This window comes from Nylanderia fulva, unplaced genomic scaffold (assembly GCF_048542155.1).
Source record: "Nylanderia fulva isolate GAGA-0341 unplaced genomic scaffold, ASM4854215v1 Scaffold271, whole genome shotgun sequence".
In the NCBI taxonomy this organism is placed as follows: Eukaryota; Metazoa; Arthropoda; class Insecta; order Hymenoptera; family Formicidae; genus Nylanderia; species Nylanderia fulva.
Window position 1 is genome coordinate 126,726 of NW_028190338.1, and position 21,868 is coordinate 148,593.

At 42.5% G+C, this 21,868-nt stretch overlaps 1 long non-coding RNA gene across 1 annotated transcript; it reads right to left on the reverse strand.

Annotated features, from left to right (window-relative positions):
• Positions 1-4,375: 4,375 nt before the first annotated feature.
• Positions 4,376-5,124, reverse strand: LOC146722791 (uncharacterized). The gene is made up of 3 exons (XR_014924949.1): positions 5,067-5,124; positions 4,728-4,940; positions 4,376-4,526 (listed from the first exon to the last, which is right to left on the reverse strand). It is a non-coding gene; the product is annotated as an uncharacterized LOC146722791 (long non-coding RNA).
• Between the last annotated feature and the right edge of the window lie 16,744 nt (positions 5,125-21,868).

Sequence of the window (21,868 nt, forward strand, 5' to 3'; positions counted from 1 at the left end):
TGGTCCAGTTCCAGTTCTGGATCAAAACTGCTGTACTCAGAGGGGGATCCTATCTTTCCTGCCCACCTTGATCTTGAGGGGCTCCTCGACCTATCGGCTCCCGATATGGATGATGCTCCAGCCCTTCCCCTCGTTCTTTTTGCGATGAACGAGCCCTCCGAGGATGTTATACTCGTTTGTGAGTCGACCCTTTCCAGCCTTATTGTGAGCTCTCTCGAGATTCCGAGAGAGCTCTGTAATGGCAAGGTCTCTTGCAAGGCCGCGACAACTTGTGCCATCGTGACCTGTCCCTTCCTGTGAGAGAGAGCTTTCTCACGTTTGTCTTCTTGGTTTGTATTTGTGTTTGTATTCAGATTCTCCATTTCAATTATCCCACTCTCCTGCTGCGGCTCCGTCCCCCAGGGTATACCCCCACCGGCCAAGGGGTGCCCCGAAACGTGACCGGCCACACCCCAAGGCCGGGCCCCAAGTTCCCCCGGGGAGGGGACATATGTCTTAGGCCGGGGGGATACCGCACCCCGGCCAGACTCCGAGCCCCTTACACACCCGTGTGGGATTTGACGCCCACACGGGCTTTCAGGGGTCCCACACCTCCGACAATGTGGGTACCGCAGCGGGCGGCGCCACCCGGGGGGCCCCACGGACGCTTTGGACAGGGTCGCCGCTCCCCGGCCCTGCCCTACACGCCGTGGCGACCAGCATATGTGGGCGCCCCTCTCTGAAGACTTTCAGAGAGGGGCAGGCGCCTCTCCGGTTGGCCAGTTCGGAAGAGGAAACGGTCCCGACCGACCGGGGATATCTACTCTCGCCCCAGGCCCCGCCTCGGAAACGTCCGAGCGGCCCTGGGGCAGGGCGGTCGCGGCACCCTCCAGGCTATGCCCCTTGGGTAACCCCTCCGGGCTGTGCCCCTTGGGTAACCGCAGCGCGCCTTCGCCGCCATCCTCGGCCCGGATCCGGAAACGTCCGAGCGGCCCGAAAATGGCAGGCCATAGGGACACTGGGACGAGAGCAAGCTCTCCGACCAGCACCCTGTGACCTCCCTCTCGCCGTCGAGCCCCGCCTCGGAATATGTCCGAGCGGCCTCGACGGCCGACCCGCGTGGTCCCCTCCGGGCAGTGCCCCTTGGGTAAACCCTCCGGGCTATGCCCCTCGGGTGACCACGCGTGGCCGTCTGCGCCGACCCAGCCCTGCCTCGGAATACGTCCGAGCGGCCTGGGTGCGGCCTACCCCAGGGACGCTGGGACGGGGACCCAGGCTACCCAGCCTGGAGACCCCCAACCAGCACCCTGAGGCACCTCCCTGTTCTCGGGAACCGTTCCACGAACGGGCCCCGAGGACCGATCAGCATGGCCCCCTCCGGGCAAAGCCCCTTGGGACAACCCTCCGGGCAGAGCCCCTCGGGTAGTCGCGCGCGGCACCTCCGATGCGGCCCCCGCCGATCCCACCCCTCTGGATGAACCCCAAAGCAGGCCCCCCCCATGATGGAGGGGAGGGAAAAACCCCGGGCGGCAGAAGCCGCCTACCCGGTAGGCTTACCGGGCCACAGAGCATGGTGGGAGGGGAAGCGCCGAAGCGCCGTGCAGTCCTCTCTCCTAACGGTGCCATGCCACCGGGCGTTTGAATTCCGGGTCGCCATCCCTTACCACATACGAGCCGAAGCTCTAACGGGGAAGTGGGCCCCGTCTCCCCGGGGGATGAAATTCTTCCACCGCCCGAGGAGAGCCCCCAGAGACGGAGGGCGTGCCTCCGAGACCGGGGGCGGTGTACCTCGAAAGGTACAGACCGCTCTTGGCACCCCTCGCAAGGCTATTCCCTTGCGAAGGGTGAGCCCCCCCACCACGACAAAGTGGCGGTCCACGGGGGGGAAGTCACTATCCTATCTGGGATATAATTACAATAAATAATAGAACATATGTTATATTACAAATGTTACATCCATAAGTGGGAAATTACAACTAACGTGTATGTTACATGTTACATGCGCGTTAATTACGTGTTATATAGCAATTATAATGTTGTTTGCTGGGCAGTTGCTTCTTGAAATTTACATACGTCTTTTGCAACTGTGTTTTCTTTGCACCTATTGATTGGTCTCATTATTCCGTGCATAAAAAGTATAAATGTATAACGAAAATTGAATGTTTTACAAGATATTGTCAATTTTATAAAAAAATTGTTTACTTCAAACCTTTATAACTCAATAAGTACATCAAAAAATATTTTATTAGTGTTTTGGAAAATTCTCGAGATAAGCTACAAGAATATCTAATAAAAATAGGGGGTTTCGTTTAACAAAAGTTGACCTTAAAATGACCTCTAAATTTTACCCTTACGTCAAAGTCAAGGTCACCATAAAATATCTTATTTCTCTAGAAACAATTTAAAAAAAAACAATATAAAATTGTGTAGAATATAAAATTATACATATAATTGCAAAATTATATATATGTCCATATATAATTAAATAAAAGAGTTTTTTATATACATATAATTATATAAATTTATATATATATATATATATATAAATTTATGTAATTATATGTATGTATGTATGTTTATAAAAAGCTCTTTTATCTAATTATATATGGACATATATATAAAATTATATATATATTATATATATATATATATATATATATATTATATATATATATATATATAAAACAAGTTTTCACATATATCAATATATATAATGTTTCATATATAACTTGACATGAGATTATACATAACCTTTATAATTTATATATTAATAAATTTAATTATATATATAAAATGAACATATTTCACATATAATTATGTATAATTATATAATTATTTAGATATAATTATATATAAAAAATTTTTTCTCGGGTTGAACCCTGCAATTTTTATATTTTATTTATAAGACCACTATTTCTTGGACATAATTGGCCGTTGCCGGACTTTTGAACCACCTTGTATATATATATATATATATATGTTCGAGAACGCGCAGCGTGAGGGGAGATCTTACGACACAAAAAGATAAGTCACTCTCTGTATAAAGAATTTTAATTAATAATATAGTACACTGTTTGACAAAATACACGCACAAAAATTAACTCAGTTTCAGCGGAGAGAATCAAAATCAAAAGAATAAGCGGTGGTCGTCAATACAATTTCCTGCGGTTTAACTAAGAGCGGACTTGCGTTATGCGGTTCACGGCGGAATGCGATAAGGCGCGAATTTCGAGTGCGAGCTCTCTTTTATGGTTTCCCGAAGAAAACCCACCCTCTCGGGAAGCGCCAATTATTGTGAGCAATTTAAATTGTGTTTGAGGTGACTCGAGGACACAGCTCATAATTGGCCGCTTCGCTAAGATACGCAAAGGACTCGCGTTTTGCCATGCGTGCGCGGTCGCTCGCTATTTCTAATTGGTGATTGAGGCCGCGTGGCAATTTTGCGCATGCTTTTAGCGCAATAAGTATCCGGCGAAAACGGTTGCGATACCGCTAATTGTTTATACGCAAAGAATGTTTTGTGATGACATGTTCTAATTTATGACATCCTTTTGCTTTGACAAACATACAAAAAAAGGAACGTGACTTTTATTATTGACGCTGATCGATGATTCTAGAATTTACTAAAAATTTACTTTGCATCTCAAACAATATATATATATATATATATATGTAGCATTCATCATCCACACCTTTCATTTACACTCTACATTTTTATTACACCTTACACTTTTCACTGCACTTTTACACTTTTTACATCTTTATACATTTGTAATAACTTCAATTCATTAATATACATAATGTTTTTAAGAAAAATCAATATTTCCATAACAACACATTCATTCATTTATTTGTTACATATTAATTCTTTTTGTTCTTTTGCTTTATACTTTCAATGAATAAACATTACTTTTTCAAAGATCTGGTGAATTTATTCATAAGTCGCTACATTTTTGGTGACCCCGACGTGATATTAAAGCCGACGTGATATTAAAGCCGACGTAAGCGCATTTTAAAGGCTGATGCGGAATAAGTGCCAAGTGATCGTCGTATTTGAAGTCTGCGAAATATTATCATCGCTTGGAAGAATTGCTGGATATTCTGATTTTAAGAGATTCATTCTCCGGATCTTTGAAACATCAGAGGCGGATTAGTCCTTCACGGAAATTCTCAAATCATTTTATCGGATTTCTGGAACAAGAAGAAAATGCCAATCGATAGATCACCAGTTAGACCCTGTACGGATACACAGATTGATATGGATTTGGCGAGCGGATCAAATCAGGTTGGATCAAATAATATTAATATTTTACCTTCTCAAACTGGACATCAGGTGAGTGATCCTATGTTACAAATTCACTCAAATGAGTTTCGTTTATTAAAACTACCGACTTTCTAGCATAAACAACCTAAACTCTGGTTTGCTTCTATTGAAAGTGAGTTTACGGTTTATCGAATTCGATCAGATGATATTAAATATAGTTCTGTCATTCGTCATCTTGATGAACAAGCCTTAGTAAACATATCTGAAGTCATTGAAAATCCACCTGAAACAGATAAATATAAATATTTAAAGAAAATATTAATAAATCGCTTTACGGATTCAGAGGAAAAACGTTTGAGACAAATATTAGCTGGAATTGAACTTAATGATAAAAAGCCTTCGGAATTACTTCGAGAAATTCGTCATTTGTCTGGAGGATCTTTAGCAGATAGTGTTTTGCAAATGATTTAACTTCAACGCTTACCACATAGAATTCAAACGACTTTAGCCGTAGTAGAGGATGTTCCTCTTGTTAAACTTGCGGAATTAGCCGATAAAATTGCTGATCGGGACGGCGGTTTGCAAGTCGCGGAAGTTTCCAATAATGCAAATAATAAATCTTCGGATTTCGCGGATTTGCTACAAAGAATCGAAGCTCTTGAAGTTTCTCGTCGTCGAGATCGTTCCAAAAGCCGGTCTAGAGAGAATAGAAGATTTAGATCGTTATCGCGTAACAAAGACAAATCAAATAAAGATATTAAAGATACATCAATTTGTTTTTACCATAAGAAGTTTGGTGATAAAACTAAACGATGTATTTTACCTTGTTCTATGTCCAAAACATTCTTGGCTTCACAGGAAAACTAAAAACGCCGCTTAAGTCTGAGGCTGCTTACGACGGTGTTTCTAACAATCGCCTCATTATTTTCGACAGACATTCAAATTTGAATTTTCTTGTCGATACGGGCGCTGATATATCGTTGTTACCTAAAAAGATTTTATTGAAGCCGTGGCATACTAATTTAAAACTTTTTGCCGCAAATGGTACTCAAATTAATACTTACGGTTCTAAAACTTTAATTTTGAACCTCGGTCTTAGGAGAGAATTCAAATGGAAATTTTGTGTCGCGGATATTCATCGTCCTATTTTAGGCGCCGATTTCCTTTGTCATTTTAATCTCCTAATTGACATTAAAAACAAGAAATTGATTGATAACGTTACCGGTCTTATGAATACTGGAAAAATTCAAGAAGTTGCACATTTGTCAATTTTTACCACATCTCCTGATTCTGTGTACCACAAATTTTTAACCGAATTTCCAGGACTCACCCGTTTTTCTCCAATTTCCTCGGTAAAAACACATGGTATTGAACATCATATCTTTACGGAAGGTTCTCCTAAATTTTCGACTCCCAGAAGACTTACTCCTGAGAAACTTAAATGTGCCAAAGAAGAATTCAAGTCTATGATGGAGCAAGGAATTTGCAGGCCTTCAAGCAGCTCCTGGGCAGCCCCTCTACATATGGTACCTAAAAGGAACAAAATTCTTGGAGACTGTGTGGTGATTATCGTGCACTCAATTCAGTGACTATCCCGGATCGTTATCCCTTACCTCATATTCAAGATTTTTCTTCTTCACTTTTTGGTAAGAATATCTTTTCTAAAATCGACTTAGTTAAAGCGTATTATCAAGTACCCGTCGCTAAAGAAGATATTCACAAAACAGCTGTCACTACTCCATTTGGGCTTTTTGAATTTGTCGTAATGCCTTTCGGTTTACGAAACGCGGCCCAAACTTTTCAACGGCTCATGAACTCTTTACTTAATGATTTGAGTTTTGCCTTTTGTTATCTTGATGACATTCTTATTGCTTCTAAAAATGAGAAAGAACATATTGCTCACTTACGCATTATTTTTGATCGTCTTCAACAAGCTGGAATGACAATCAATGTCGCTAAATGTCTTTTCGGTCAAAGCGAGATTTCTTTTCTTGGTTACTTAGTTTCTAACCAAGGAGTTAAACCTACATCCGAAAAAGTGAAATCAATTATTGATTATCCTAAACCTAAGACACTTCATGAATTACGCAGATTCTTAGGAATTATCAATTATTATCGTCGCTGTCTCAAGGATGCTGCAAATCATCAAGCTCTGTTAACAGAATATTTAAAGGACAGTCGCAAGAGGGATAGAAGAATTATTTCTTGGACTAAAGAAGCGGAATTAGCTTTCGAGTCATGTAAAGAAGAACTTTTACAAGTTACTACCCTTTCTCATCCTGCTCCTCATGCTCCTCTTATTTTAACTTGTGATGCTTCTGACTTTGCTGTTGGTGCATCACTTAAACAGTCTATTGACGACGATATCAAACCAATAGCATTTTTCTCAAAGAAACTAGACAAAGCTCAAAGAAATTATAGCACTTATGATAGAGAACTTCTTAGCATTTATTTGGCTATTAAACATTTCAGGCATTTTGTTGAAGGAAGACAATTGATTATCAGAACTGATCATAAACCTTTGATTTTTGCTTTCCGTCAGAAATTGGATAAAGCGTCACCAAAACAGATCAGACAATTGGACTTTATTGCTCAATTCTCTACAAATATTACCTATATTTCTGGAAAAATGAATTCAGTTGCTGATGCTCTGTCAAGAATTGAATCTATTTCAATGCCTATTATAATTTCTTTAGAAGAACTTGCTAATTATCAGAAAGAAGATGAAGAACTTCAAGTTTTACTTTCTTCAAATTCTTCACTTCTGTTGAAGAAACTTATTCTTTTAGGATCAACCATACCTATTTATTGTGATTGTTCTTCGGAATTAATTCGTCCATATGTTCCTAAACTCTTACGCAAGAGAATTTTTGATGTTGTTCATGGACTCGCTCACCCCAGCGGCAGATTGACATCTAAACAATTACTACTGAAATTCATTTGGCCTTCTTTGAAGAAAGATGTGAAGGAATGGACTCGAGCTTGTCTTCCATGTCAACGTGCGAAGATTTCAAGACACACCAAGAATTCTCCAATTAAGATTGCAATTCCTGATCAACGCTTTCAGCATGTGCATTTAGACATTGTTGGACCACTTCCTATTTGTCAAAATTACCGTTATTGTCTTACTATGATTGATCGTTTTTCCAGATGGCCTGAAGCTGTTCCTATTTCTGAGATTTCTGCTGAAACTATTTCTACAACATTTTATTCACATTGGGTAGCACGTTTTGGTTCTCCTATCAGCATTACAACAGATCAAGGTCCTCAGTTTGAAGCAGCTTTATTCAAAGCTTTAACAAACCTAATTGGATGCCAAAGGATTAGAACTTCTGCTTATCATCCTGCTTTAAATGGAATTCTGGAAAGATGGCATAGGACTTTGAAAGCAGCGATTATGTGCCACGAAACAACCAACTGGGTAGAATCTTTACCTTCAGTTCTTTTGGGATTACGTTTGTGTTTCAAAGAAGATTTAAAAGCTTCACCTGCAGAACTTCTTTATGGATCCACTTTTCGTATTCCTGGAGAATTTTTCATTGAAGAAGATTTTCCTGCAGATCCTGAAATCTTTCTTGAAAAACACAGGATTCATATGAGGAATATCAGATCATCTCCTACAAGTCATCATTGCAAAAGATCACCTTTTGTTCACAAGAATCTTTTTGATTGTACTCATGTTTGGATTCGAGAAGATACTGTTAGGAAGTCACTACAACCTCCTTATTCTGGCCCTTTTCCTATTGAGAAACGTATCTCTGATCATTTATTTGCAGTTAATGTTTCAGGAAGAGTTGTCAATATTTCGACAGAACGTCTCAAGCCAGCCTTCATTCCTAGAACTTCAGATTCTACTGAACTTTCTACCAAATCTTCAGCTCCTGTTCCTGCTACTTCAGCTCCTGTTCCTGCTACTTCAGCTCCTGTTTCTGCTACTTCAAATCCTTCTTCTTCTTCTACTGTTGGAAAAGCTTTACGCACCTACCCACCAAAGAAGAAAAAAGTCCATTTCGCAACGAATATCGTCACTTGGGGGGAGTACTGTAGCATTCATCATCCACACCTTTCATTTACACTCTACACTTTTATTACACCTTACACTTTTCACTGCACTTTTACACTTTTTACATCTTTATACATTTGTAATGACTTCAATTCATTAATATACATAATGTTTTTAAGAAAAATCAATATTTCCATAACAACACATTCATTCATTTATTTGTTACATATTAATTCTTTTTGTTCTTTCGCTTTATACTTTCAATGAATAAACATTACTTTTTCAAAGATCTGGTGAATTTATTTATAAGTCGCTACATATATGCACAGAATAATGAGACGAATCAATTGGTGTAAAGAAAACACATAGTTGTCTTAAAGAAAAATTATCTAACTGCTTATTGCAATTTTCATATTTTTTTTAAAAGGTAACTATGTGTTTTCTTTACATCAACTGATTTATCTCATTATTCTGTGCATAAAAGTATTAAGGTATGATAATCGAAAAATGAATATTTCCCAAGATATTTTGTATTTTATGTCAAAATACTGCAAATTTGCAACCTTAATAACTCGAAAAATACTTCATGAAAAAATATTTTATTGCAGTGTTTTGGAAAGATCTCGAAGTCAGCTACAAAAGTATGCAAGAAAAAATATAGTGTTCCATTTAAGAAATTGAAGTTGACCTTCACGTAACCTTCAAATGGCTATTCAAGGTCAAATCAATGACACCATCTCATGTCCCCCTTGAAACCATACAACTTTTATCTGAAACATTTTTGTCTTAAATTTTTGGATTTTGAGAAATTTTAGTGGAAAGATATATATATATATATATATATAGATTGTATATTTTCTTTGAAAAATACATGAAATTATGCATATATCATCAAAATATATAAAACAGCAATATTGAAATTGTGTTCTACTATGTCATAAAGAAACACATTTATATATGTATGTTTTACTGTCATTGACACGCTTAGATGCGTGTGCGAGATGATTCGACAGTAAAAATATATTATGTTGTCTGATTTCAATATGTTGAACACACTAAAATGGCTTTTTGACATATATGGATTACTGTCAATAATAGCGGAATTAAAATTGTCGGTAATTATCGACAATTTTAATTCCACTCAAATGAGGGCGCTAAACTGTCGGAATTCGGCCAACGCTCCGGCATCCCCTAAAATTATTGATAACCATATATATATTTATCTTTCTTTTCGAACCACCCTATGTGTCAAGAAATGTGGACGATTTATAATTTGATTAACAGAGCAATTTTATTATCTCATTCCACATTCCACAAAAAGAATTTAGAGAAATGTATCGAAATGTTGTTGATTAATGGTTACCCCCTTCATCTCATTTTTAACATAATTAACAGAAGAATAAAAACTCTAATAATTAGTAACTCAAACAGAAAAAACAAAAAACAAGACAAGAATTTAATTATTTTATTATCTCATATATCAAAGATATTTTGGAATTAGCAGCAACTGTAATAAAAAAATCGAATTTCAAAGTAGGATACCGCTGCCTTGGTAAATTAGATAAATTCATTAAAACACAGAAAGATAAAAGCAAACACCAAGATAATAATAATGAGGAATTATATACAAAATTGGCTGTAACAATTGTGATGCGTCATATGTAGGTCAAACTAAACGGAAATTACAGACTAGAATTAAAGAACATGCCAACAATATTAAGTTAGATTTATCTAAGCATTTGGTGGTTGCAGAACATCTAATTAACTCAAATCATATGTTCAATTGGAATAATGTAAAAATCTTTGACATTGAAAATAATTTCCACAAAAGATTAATATCAGAGGTGATTCATATTAGAGAACAAAAAAATAGAACAAACTTAAACACAGACACCAAATTGCTTGACAACACATATTTTGACATCCCGGATGAACTTGCCAAGAGTAAACATTAAACAAGTTAACGATCTTTGCTAATATACTGACATTTGTTTCGTGAACTTGAGAGTTACCACCAAGATTTTAGGAGGATTGTAAGTTAGACCAATTTTACATTTATACCTAATAACTAACGATAATAGAATCTAATTCAGGAATGTCCTAATTTTGTATAGTTAACAACAACAAAATTCAGTTTCTCGCCATCACACGACGAAATTGCTTTTTGATACTGTTGAAAACTTCTAGTATAGTACATCTCAAGCATAATTATATCGTTCACTTTACGATTTCGATGACACTTAACACGAATTCACTGTAATATTAACATTAAATCATTGAATGTGCGCATATGTTATTTTTTTTTTTTTTTTTTTTTTTAAGTCAGGAAATTTGCCTAAACCAAACTTCGCCGTCCTAACCCCTGAGGGAGGGTCAGGAGGCTTCGTGGTGGATTCCCGTCCGTAGTATCCCGAGGGACTATCGGACGGGGGACCGATCTAAAACCTGACTGAAGCCCCTGGTTGTATGGGTTATGTCCATCGCGGAACCGCTCACGCATTACTTCACGGTGGACACCCGACCGGCGTCCTGAAGGTAGGACACATCCCCCGAGAGGATACTACAGGTATCCCCCCCGAGAAGGACATTCCCTTGCCCAGTTAAGGGCATTGGAGGAAGCCGGGCTACTAGCTCCCCCCGGACTTCCCAGGGTCGACGTGCAATGGGATCAGGGCCCCCACCCTTCTCCCAGCCAAACCCGGAAAGTGAGACAGCCGCAGCCGCCCACCCCACACTTAAACGTCACAGGACGTCACCAACTACGTGGACAGACATGTACACATCCACAAAAGAAACCAAATAAGGGCCACAGACCCAGCCATCTAATGGCCAACGGTGAGGCACAATGGCCGACCACAATGAAGGTGGGAGGGTTGTTACTCCCACCTATAAACAAAAGACAAACAAAACTAAGACTACATGAACTTGGCACGGGTGAAGAGGCCGCGGAGTCGCCTGTCGACAATCTCCCCGACACTCAATCACCCATAGCCACTACCTACTACATAATAAACATAAACCTGGCGGAGCAGGGAGACCACGGAGTCACCTTTTGGCAACCTCCCCGGAACCCCCCACATCCACCGCTACACTCTACGACAAATGGACGAAAACAACATTAAACATCGAGGGCAGAACTGCAGCCCGGCACAGGGGAGCCACCTCTCGGCGACTTCCCCCGGGGCCGACCGCAGTCCACCCTCGTCCATTCCGGACTCTCGGGAGCTCCCCCATCAGGGCGCCCCGGAGTCTGCGCACGCTCTCTTGGGGTAGTTTCCCTACCCCCTTGCTGCCTCTTGGGAGGGACACGCGATCTCGTGCATGCCGCCGATCCCATCCGGTGTCCTGCCGGTTTCCCTCGAGATGCGCATGAGAAACAACGGGGGGGCGCCACACAGTTGGCAGCCCTATGCCCCCCACCACCACACCTGTAGCAGAAGCCACTGCGATCGACATCGGCGCCACAAGAATTGGCCGAATGGCCAAACTCGTGGCACCGATAACACTGCAGGGGGCGACGAGCCAAATGAATCACATCCAGCATCGACCACCCCCCCGCCAATGCCAATTTCTTCCCGGCCACAAGCCTCCGCGCGGCCCCAGCCGGACAGCGGACCCAGATTGTCCCGACACCCGACTTAGGGAACAATCGAATCTCCCCAGCCGTCAGCTCCGCAACACTGCAACCTCCAACCGAGGCGACTTCCCGGAGGATGTCCTGCTTAGTGAAGGACATCATCATACCCCTCAATCTAATGTCCTCCGTTCGAGAAGGACGACCAATTTTTATGTCACCTGTGGATGGGAACACGCTCTTAAGCTTGGACGCCAAATTGTCAGCTTTAACTGACGAGTCCTTGCCTTTAACTGACAGCAAAATGCTGCCAGTTACTCCCCTACGCATGTGAAGGGAACTGATTTCCAGTTCCTTCACATCAATCTTAGACTTAGCCTCGGACAGAACCGAGGCATAAGTCTTTTCCCGCTCTCCCCCCTTAATCGTCAGTGATATCACCGACTCCGCAGGGGAAGGTCGTATAGGGGTTTTCCTCTTTTTTCCCCCTTGCGCTACTCTACCTTCCAGAATACCTCTTCCATCCTGCTGTGCCCCTTGTGGGATCCGCCCGGAACCACGCCGACGACGTCTAACCCTCTTTTTGGAGGCTCCATGACCGGAGCCATCCGCCAAAACCTCCGCAGAAGCGGAGGAGGCAGAGACCCCAGGCACAGAGCCAAGCCTCGGTGCAACCACACCACCAACTGCACTCGCAGTAGGCGCACGCATGGGAACCACTCCCCCCAAAAGAGGAGGGGTCCCAGCACGCCCCGCGAGCTCCGCCCTAATGGCAGCCCTGACAAAAACCGATATGTTGTCCCTCAAGTCGCCGAAGCGACGATCAAAAAGGGACGACAAATCGGACACCACGATTGGGCGATCCTCCTCAGCCGCAGCCGCCGCAGACTCCCTCAACAAGCTCAGCGGAGATTTCTCCACCGAGGACAGACGAGGCCTCTTCTTCGCTGCTCCTTTATCTTTACTAAGGTAGTAAAACTCCTCGACATCCGGTATCGCAGCACGAACGAACGCCAGCTCCTCCGTCACGCGTTCCACCTCACGTTCCAGAGCCGAGATACGACCTCTCAAGCCCTGGTTCTCGCTTCGCAAGACGTCCATGCGAGGGTCAGCCTCCGAGGTGGTCCTCGCAACAACCTCATCGATGATGCCACTCAGCCTTCTTGAGGAGGCCAGGAGATCCTCAGCCATGAAGTCCTCAAGGCCAGGGAGCCCAGCCACCCTCTCCACCTGAGTGACAAATCCACCCGCAAGTTTCCGGAGCTCCACGGTGGTCATCCCCTGCAGCTCCGAACGATACACCGCGTCCGAAGGAGCAACATCTCTGCCAAGCGCTGCGAGAGTTGGCCCAAAGGAAGGGTCCAACATTCTACGCGCGTATGCCAGCCTAAGCTCCTCACGCTCCGCGGCCGCCAAACGCTCTTTGGCCTGTGCAAGACCTGCGTAGTCCCCTGTAGTCTTGGGGCGACCCCGTTTCTCCGCACCACACTTACCTGGAGGCTTTTTACGGGGGTACTGCTTCCTACCCTCCAGTAGCCTCTTGTCTCCAGGAGTCCACGACTTATCCCGTCGGTTTCCTACATCCTCCGGAGAACTTGGCGACGACAGGGACATGAACGATGGTTCTCCAACATCCCGATCTTCTCCACTGCTGCCTCCTCTCACTTTCTCAGGTGAGGGAAGAGGCCGAATACCGTCACTCTCCACCTCGTACCCCTCCCCAGTCAGTGAGTCCGATGAGCTAATAGGCACCACTGGCTCAAAGAACTGGACACAAACATGTCCGGCACAAAAGACCGACTCTCCACGCGAGCACTCCCGAAAGAAAGCATCCACGTACCACGACAGTACCTTGTATTCGGGCAACACAAGATACTTTCGCACATCACCCTCCAGAAGAACTCGGCGAATACGCGCAGCAAGTTCCTTCGGATCAACACTTTGATCACGAGTATCCCAGCTACGAGCTAGGTCGCGTAACCGTTCACGCACCGTGTCTTTTTCACTCCTCGGCACTGTAGCTGTCCTGTCTGCAGCCCCAGCCGGCAAAGCTGCAGACGACCTGTCGTACGATGACGACATGGAGGGAGCCAGGCCTACACCCCCCCCCACGCCGGTCCTGGTATCCGAACCCAGGACGTTCTCTTCTTTATTGGACTCCATCATCTGTAATAAAGAAATTGGTTTTTTCTGTCGGGGGTTTTCCTTCCCCTTAGGAGGTTGCCTTACTCAGCTAACGGGGCCTCCCCCCCGGGTGTTATGTCAGTGTTTTCCATCACCTAGTGCAGTGGACAAGTCCGTTTTAGGGCCTGCACGCCCATCACACCTCGTTCATCCATCACCAGACACTCCAGCTCGGGTACCTCGGGATTGCGACACCCGTACACTACAGGGATGAATCTGTAGTGCCCCTGAGGGAGCGCTTATGTTATTGCAAATTTTAATTTAATTATGTTTTTTATTTTATTTTTTAACTCAAACTGAGGAAGATTTAGTAAGTCGAAACGTATGTATACTATGTATTAAATTGATTTGACAATCTATATCAATTTGTTTCAAAAAAATTATATACTTAAGGGGTAACACCACTGTAACGGCCCAAAAAATTGCACTTTTTCGACATTTTTTTTTTTAATGAAAGGAAATGAAATAAAGTATTAATACTCCGTGAAGTTAATAAGCATATATTGAAGTACTTGTAAAAATTTTTTCATAAAATAATATTACAAAATGGCGGAATGGCAGCCATATTCCCTGATGCTCCTTTAAAATAAAAGGGTCTGCGGCAAGCAGTGTAGCCGTTGGAAATTTGAACCAAGAACAAATAAAAAAATTCCTCATGATCTTCAATGGTATATCTAGTACAATACGTATGGGATTTTAGAAATATTGATTTTTGAGTGATTGGCGAGCATTTGAATAAAGTCGTTCATTTTTCGACAAAAAAAAAGTGACATTATTTGGCAATAAAAAATGTTTAGAGCAACGTATCAAAAATTCCATACGTATTGTACTTCGAAATGTTGTTTTGAATGTACAGTAAAAAATTCAAGTGAAAATATTAAAAATTGTTAGAGTTATACTGCTTGCCGCGTTGAAAAAACGTGTTTCGAGAAAAACGCGTTTAAAGTTTGGAGTTGTATTATAACATGAAAAAATTTAAAATTCGACTCAAAAAAAATTTTTACTATTAGTCTGCAATCCCAGCACCGTAAAGCTGCCCTTCTAAGTTGGAATATTCGTCCTCCATTTCTTTCCTCGCAGATGTTATGCCAGAGCGCGCTTTTTTTGCTGCATCTGATAATTGTGCCTCTGCGTGCTTGATTCGTTTTGCATCGGATTTGATGCAAAAATTATATGCTTCGACGCCAATTTCCATTTCCAGATATATTTCGTATATCTAGATATATTTAGATATATTTAGATATATTTAGATATATTTAGATATATTTTAGATATATTTTAGATATATCTAGATATATTTCATATATCTAGATATATTTCATCTAGTAGTGTCTCACATAACTTGGAAATCAATAAGCAAGGTATTATGCACTACTCTCTCGACAGGTTTCCACCCGGAGCAGGTAGACGTTTCGGAGTCGCCCGACTCGTTCAGTACATAGCTAGGAATTTCGATGAAAAAAATTAGTTTCACGTATAAAAGTTTTTTCCTTGTATTCTACAGGGTTCAAAGGATTTTTTAAGCCCCCCAAAAAAAATCGATTTTTTGAAAATTTTACAGTGGTGTTACCCCTTAACACCCGTATTTCACGCTCGTACTTTGGTCTTTTCATTTCGTAAAATTTGCATTGCAAACACACAAACCTATGTACTTGTATTATTTTTAAAAAATAATATAAATTAAATAGTCTCTCTCCCCTTCGCGCCTCTCTCCTTCACGCCTCTCTCCTTCACGTCTTTCTTTTTCGCATCTTTCTCCTTCGCGTCTTTCTCCTTCGCGCCGCGTGGGCTTCTCTCGCCGCATGGACCTCTCTCGCCGACTCTCACGCCGCGCCGTTCGCTACTTCGAGCCGCCTAATCTCTCTCGCCGCTACTTGGCGCAGCGTCTTCTCACATTGTGTCTTATTTTGCCGTCTCTCTTACTCTCACGCTGCGCCTCTCTCGAATGCGCCCCCCCTTCTCTTTCACTCTTTCTCTCTCTTTCTCTCTTTCTCCTCTCTCTCTCTCTCTTTCTTTCTTTTTCTCTCTCTCTTTCCCTCTTTTCCTCTCCTTCTCTCCCCTCTTTCTCTCCTTTTCTCCTTCTCCCTCCTTTTTTTCTCTCTCCCTCTTTTCCCCACCCTCCTTCCTTTTTCTCCTTCCCTCGCTTTTACCCTTTTAACCTCCCTCCCTTTCTCCCTCTCTCTCACTCTCTGTTCCTCCCTTTTTCCCTCTCTCTCACTCTCCTTACCTCCCTTTCTCCTTTTCTCCCCTTTCTCTCTCTCCCCTTTTCTTCTTTTCTCTGTCCCTCCCCCTTTTTTCTCTCTCCCCCCTCTCTTCTTCTCTCTCCCTTTCTCTCTCTCTCTCTCTCCCTTCCTCTCTCCCTTTCTCCCTCCCTCACTCCCTTCCTCCCGTTGCGCGCTCATATTAAGATTAACTCATGACGCGCATTAATCACCACGCGTCTGTAATCCTCGCAAAATCCCAGCAACATGTTGAGCGGTACACAAAAATTAAAGTTTCCATTCACAGTAGTCGGGAAACCCAGCCGGCATTTCGCATAATCACGCTTCTATCGGATGATATTGTTACATAGTTTTTTAGCAGACTTGTTATTCCTACATTTCTGTTGCGATCAATCTCCACACTATCTAGTTCGTAGCAAATCTCGTCAAACATGAATGCGACGCAATTATTTATTAGCATTACATTGGATCCTTCAATTGGATGATTTATTCTTAGTTTTCCCTCTCATTTGGCAACGTATACAAGTTCTGTTGTTGTATGGATATCCTTATCTCGTCGCTGTATCCAAATGTTGTGTTGGCAAACGGGTTGTATGTGTGAGTCTCAATCTTGACGATGCGATCGTCAAAGACTGGCTCTTTCTCGATGTTGAGAATCTCAGTCATTGTTCAGGTCGTAACACGCACCGCAAATCTCAAAGATTGTAAAAATGCAACGTTTGACGAGGTGAGTTTCTTCGTGGTTGATTTGTTATTAGGTGCAAATATTGCTACTGGCCTGTTGTCCCTTCTCGTGTATTTATTAAACACGAGCATTCCGTCGCACGGGGCGTTGTCGCTGTCGCCGTCGTACGTGCAATCTAAATGTTATCTCTTCTCCTCGAAAATTGAGCAATTGTCCCTTCTAGTCAACAATTTGTAACGTTAAATCCGTAATGCTCCGCGCGAAGATCGGCAGGTAAATAATCTGCGCCAGCATTTCCGATATCTTATATTCTGGTAATACCCTCGGTGAAAATTCGTGTATCGTGTAAACGAATTTACCGTTTCTATATGCACCCGCGGTCACGTTACACTCTATGCAGATAATGTTTACGTTGATAACATTAATCGGCATGTCCGATTCGTACCATTTTCGCGGTTGCAATATACGATTCGAGAATCCCAACAACGATCCAATGTTGTTGGGCATGCTAAAGTTTATTCTGTAGTCACACTTGATCTCGCTTCTCATCGTATTGTAATTAGCGCGGAGTATGATCGGGTAATCTTTTTCGCCAGCAATTTTATCACTAACAGCATTATGTTTCCAAGAAAGTATGCGTTTCAAAAATTTATGTATCGCTTGCAGCTCGTACCCTCGGGATCCCTCGGGAATCGTAATTTTTGCGTCGTCTTTGCCGTAGTAAAATATATTATTCGAAGAATTCACATTTAATATAATGTGATAAGTTTCAAAATACGCCAGACCGAGTTCGTAGTCCGCGTCGCTCAAATCTATGGATGGAAAGTAGGTCGCCGCGAGGACGTTACTTTTTCCAGTCAATGTTAGTGTTAGCGACATGTTGACAAAATTGAGTTACATAGCGCAATGTTATATTTAAATTCGCGGCGAGAATTTTTGGAGAAACTGCAAGCACAATTGTCCGCAGATGCTCTGATCATACGTTTGATAAGAAGCGCGATTATATTTCAATTTCGTCACATTTAAACATTGCACTATTTTCTCGAGTGGTCAAAGATTGCCAAAATTGTCAAAATAGATAGCGCAATCTCCCCTTTTTGCATACGCCACCCAATGAGTGCCAGGGCCAGTTTTGTCGTCCAAATTGACGATACCGCTTTAATTTTTTCTTTTATCGGTAAATTATTGCGCATGTAAACACCTCTAAAGTACGGAATGTGCATACGTTTTGCCAGTTGTAGCAATTGCACATAGGTAGTTACACCTCGAGGCATTTTTAACGTCTTTTTGACTTCTTTTTTCTCGCTCCTCGTCCGTATTTGTAAGGGGCGAGATACAGGCCGCGACCTTCCATGGCGCGATTGTGGCGTAGTATCTCTTACAACTGACGTTGCGCGGCTTTTTTGTCGTTCACCGCTTTTGCTAAGCCAGCTACTCCACCAATCAGAGATCCGAGCGCGCCCAGCATTGGTAGAATCGGCAAAAATTCGCCTCGTTTTGCTGCCGGAAGTATCTTTCTCTTCGTCTTCCACTTCTTCGTCTTCAAACCCATGCTGAGCTTCGTCTTGGCTTTCATCGCTGCCCAGACAGCTGTGGCCGCGGCTCTCTCACCGAGACTCGAATCTTTCGCGTCGATGCGAGTTCGGGTTTTCTCGATGAGTACCTTATTCGTCGCGTGTCTTTTGGTGAGTTCGCTGCTCTGAGAGTACGCTATATCGTGCTCACGGCACGCCGCGTCCAATGGATTAACACTTTGGTCGCCTATGGCTAATTGTTTCTGTAGTCATGTGTCCGGGCCGCAAAACTGATAGCTGGGGATATGGAGCTTGACCGGAAGTGCGTTTATCGCGAGATTAATAAAACCTCGGCCTATCTTCGTTGACAATTCGCTGCAATCCCTAATCATCGGCGCCAGACTGTCAATGTGCTTTTGATTCTTCAATCGAATGTAATGCTCGAGACAGCGACGATAAGTCTGAACCTCCGAATCCGCCTTGATGTGCTCCGGAAACTTGTCCCACACGTAGTAGACGTAATCGCCGCACTTTTGCAGCAACACAATTTTAGGAATATATTGTAACTGTTCGGCACTTAAACTAAGAATATCGGAAGCACATGAGAGCAGGACAAACATCTTGACGTTAATGAGCAAAGCGCGAGTCTGCGCAGCTATAAATAGGCACACGTTTGAGGTCAAATCGGGAGTGGGAAAAATAAAATTTGTGCGACAACCTCTGACGATACGAGTGATGAATTACGATGACAAAGTACGCTGCAGCGTGAACGAAGGTGTGCGCAAACACGGTACATGCTACCGACAACTATACGCGCGATCGTTTGCGGCCCCCCAAACTGCGGTAAGACCAACATTTTAATCAATCTGTTGGAAAGTCCGCACGGCGTGCGTTTCGAGAACGTGTACGTGTACTCGAAATCGCTGCAACAACTGAAATATCGCTATCTGGAGGATTTGTTGACGTCGATTGACGAAATCGGCTACTTTACATTCTCCAATAACAATGACGTCATTCCACCAAGCGAAGCATGTCCAAATTCAATTTTTATCTTTGATGACGTGGCATGCGACAAACAAGATGCAATAAGAGAGTACTTCTTAATGGGACGCCATTCAAACATTGACTGCTTCTATCTCTGTCAGACATACGCAAGAATACCAAAACATCTTATACGCGACAACGCGAACCTGCTAATTTTGTTTAAACAGGACGCCACCAATTTGAAGCACGTGTACAACGATCACGTAAATACCAACATGTTGTATGAGGATTTCAGTGAATTATATCGTGCTTGTTGACAGCAAAAGTATGGATTTCTAGTAATAGACAAGGACAGCTCGCTTATAAACAAACGATACAGAAAAGGATTTAACGAGTTTGCGATACCGCAGAGCCATTAATCGTCGCCGACAGTCTGTCGTGAGGGGATAAAAACGCTCACTCTGCCGACATGGCTGATAATATCCGCGAGCGTGAAAAGACGGCCAAAGAGATTGCGAAAACGGCTGAATCAATCCGCAAGAAACATTGCGCTCTGAAAACCGGAAAAATCGATGACGATATCGCGGTCAAAACACACTTTAAATCTATTATCGAGCCGCTACAAAAAATTGCCGACAACGCGACGTTTTTGGTAAAAAACAAGCCTAACACTGACGACGGCGGTGTGAAGATCGAGACGCGGTATGAGGGGGAGACACCAAAAAAGAGAAAACATGTGCATCGGGATATTCTGCAAGATATTTTGAGGCCATTGCACGCTTTACTGCCGATAACCTTTAAACCAAAAAGCGCACAATCTATGATACCCAAAATACTCGTAGACGAAAATGTTTTCGAAACCACACGTAACCTGTCCAAAATATCCCTTTGAAACTGGTTAAAATTGTCGGAAGGTCAACAAATGATGCAAAAGGATTTGAAGCCATTAGGACAAAAGTACATGGACGCTCTCCTTGGTGCTCATAAAAAGAAAGAGATTGATAATGTATACGGAGTCTATTTCGGCGAGAATGAAATGCGCATCGGAAACAAGCAATTCGCGATTGACAAAGATGACAATATAATCATAGGCGACACGCGGTACATTGGAACGCCAGGATTGGCGAGTTGATCTTCAAGAAAAGGCCTAATTATCAGGAGGACGATTTGCGAAAATACAAGCACATATTATTGGCGACAAACGCGCATAAACGCAATTTTGATGCGCTAGGTCGTGTGAAGAGTAGCAAGGGGGACAAGTACAAATATATAATTGCATTGTTGACACGGATTAAATCGGACGACCCAAATCTGGCAGGGAAATGCCTCGCGCTATGACGTTAACCAGCAATAAGATTGGTTACGTGTATTGGGATGACCTCAACGAGCTAGTGAATCGCCTACGATTGCTCGATGCTTCGCGCCAAGCCGGCAACAACGCGCACGACAACGAGATTCTATCGATAATCGAAGGACTGCAGAAAGCATAAATTATATATAAATAATTTTAATTATATTTTTTATTTTTACAAATGCCTACATTATATCTATTCGAAGGACCAATTACAGACGCATACGGAAAATTGCGGAAATTTGAACGACTGCGCTATCCGGTTGCCGAGCGATAAGAACAAGTGGCTCGGCTTCGACAACTACACGAGGAAGAGGCTTCTGTTCGTCGTGTACGCCGATCTGGAGTGTGTTTTGGCAAAGACCGAAGATGCCAAAAATTATTAAACACCATCAAGTATTCAGCATCGCGTATGATGTACAGTGTTTGTTTCACAATTCTTTATCCGCGTATAATTTCCGCCGTAGTGTCGATTGCGTCGCGTGGTTTGCCGAACAGCTTAAAAATTTAGCAATCCGCGTAAAAAATATTTTAACAATCAATGTCCTCATGGTAAATTTAACACCTGACGAATGGTTAAAATTTCGCAGCGCGACGCATTGTCATATATGCGAACGTCCGTTTGACGAAAACGATACACGCGTCCGCGATCATTGTCATCTCACCGGGCGGTACAAGGGTCCCGCGCATTCAAATTGTAATTTAAATACAAAGAATCTTTTTTGTATTCCTATAGTCTTTCACAATCTGTCCGGCTACGACGCGCATTTCATTATCGAGAACATAGCCACAGCTTTTGAAGGGGAAATCGAATTACTTGCCGATAACAAAGGAAAAAAATATATCTTTCTCGAAAACTGCTAGATTGACGCAAGATAATAATTCGAAAAATTATATCAAATTACGCTTTATCGATTCGTATAAATTTCTCAGTGCTAGTCTCGACAAACTGGCGTCTTTTTGAATAAAGATAAATTAAAAATTTTACAATCGGAGTTTCAAAATTTATCGGCAGATACGTTCAATTTATTGACACGGAAGGGCATCTTTCCGTACAAATATATAGACTGTGTGGACAGAGTGCAAGATACATGTTTACCGCCGCGTG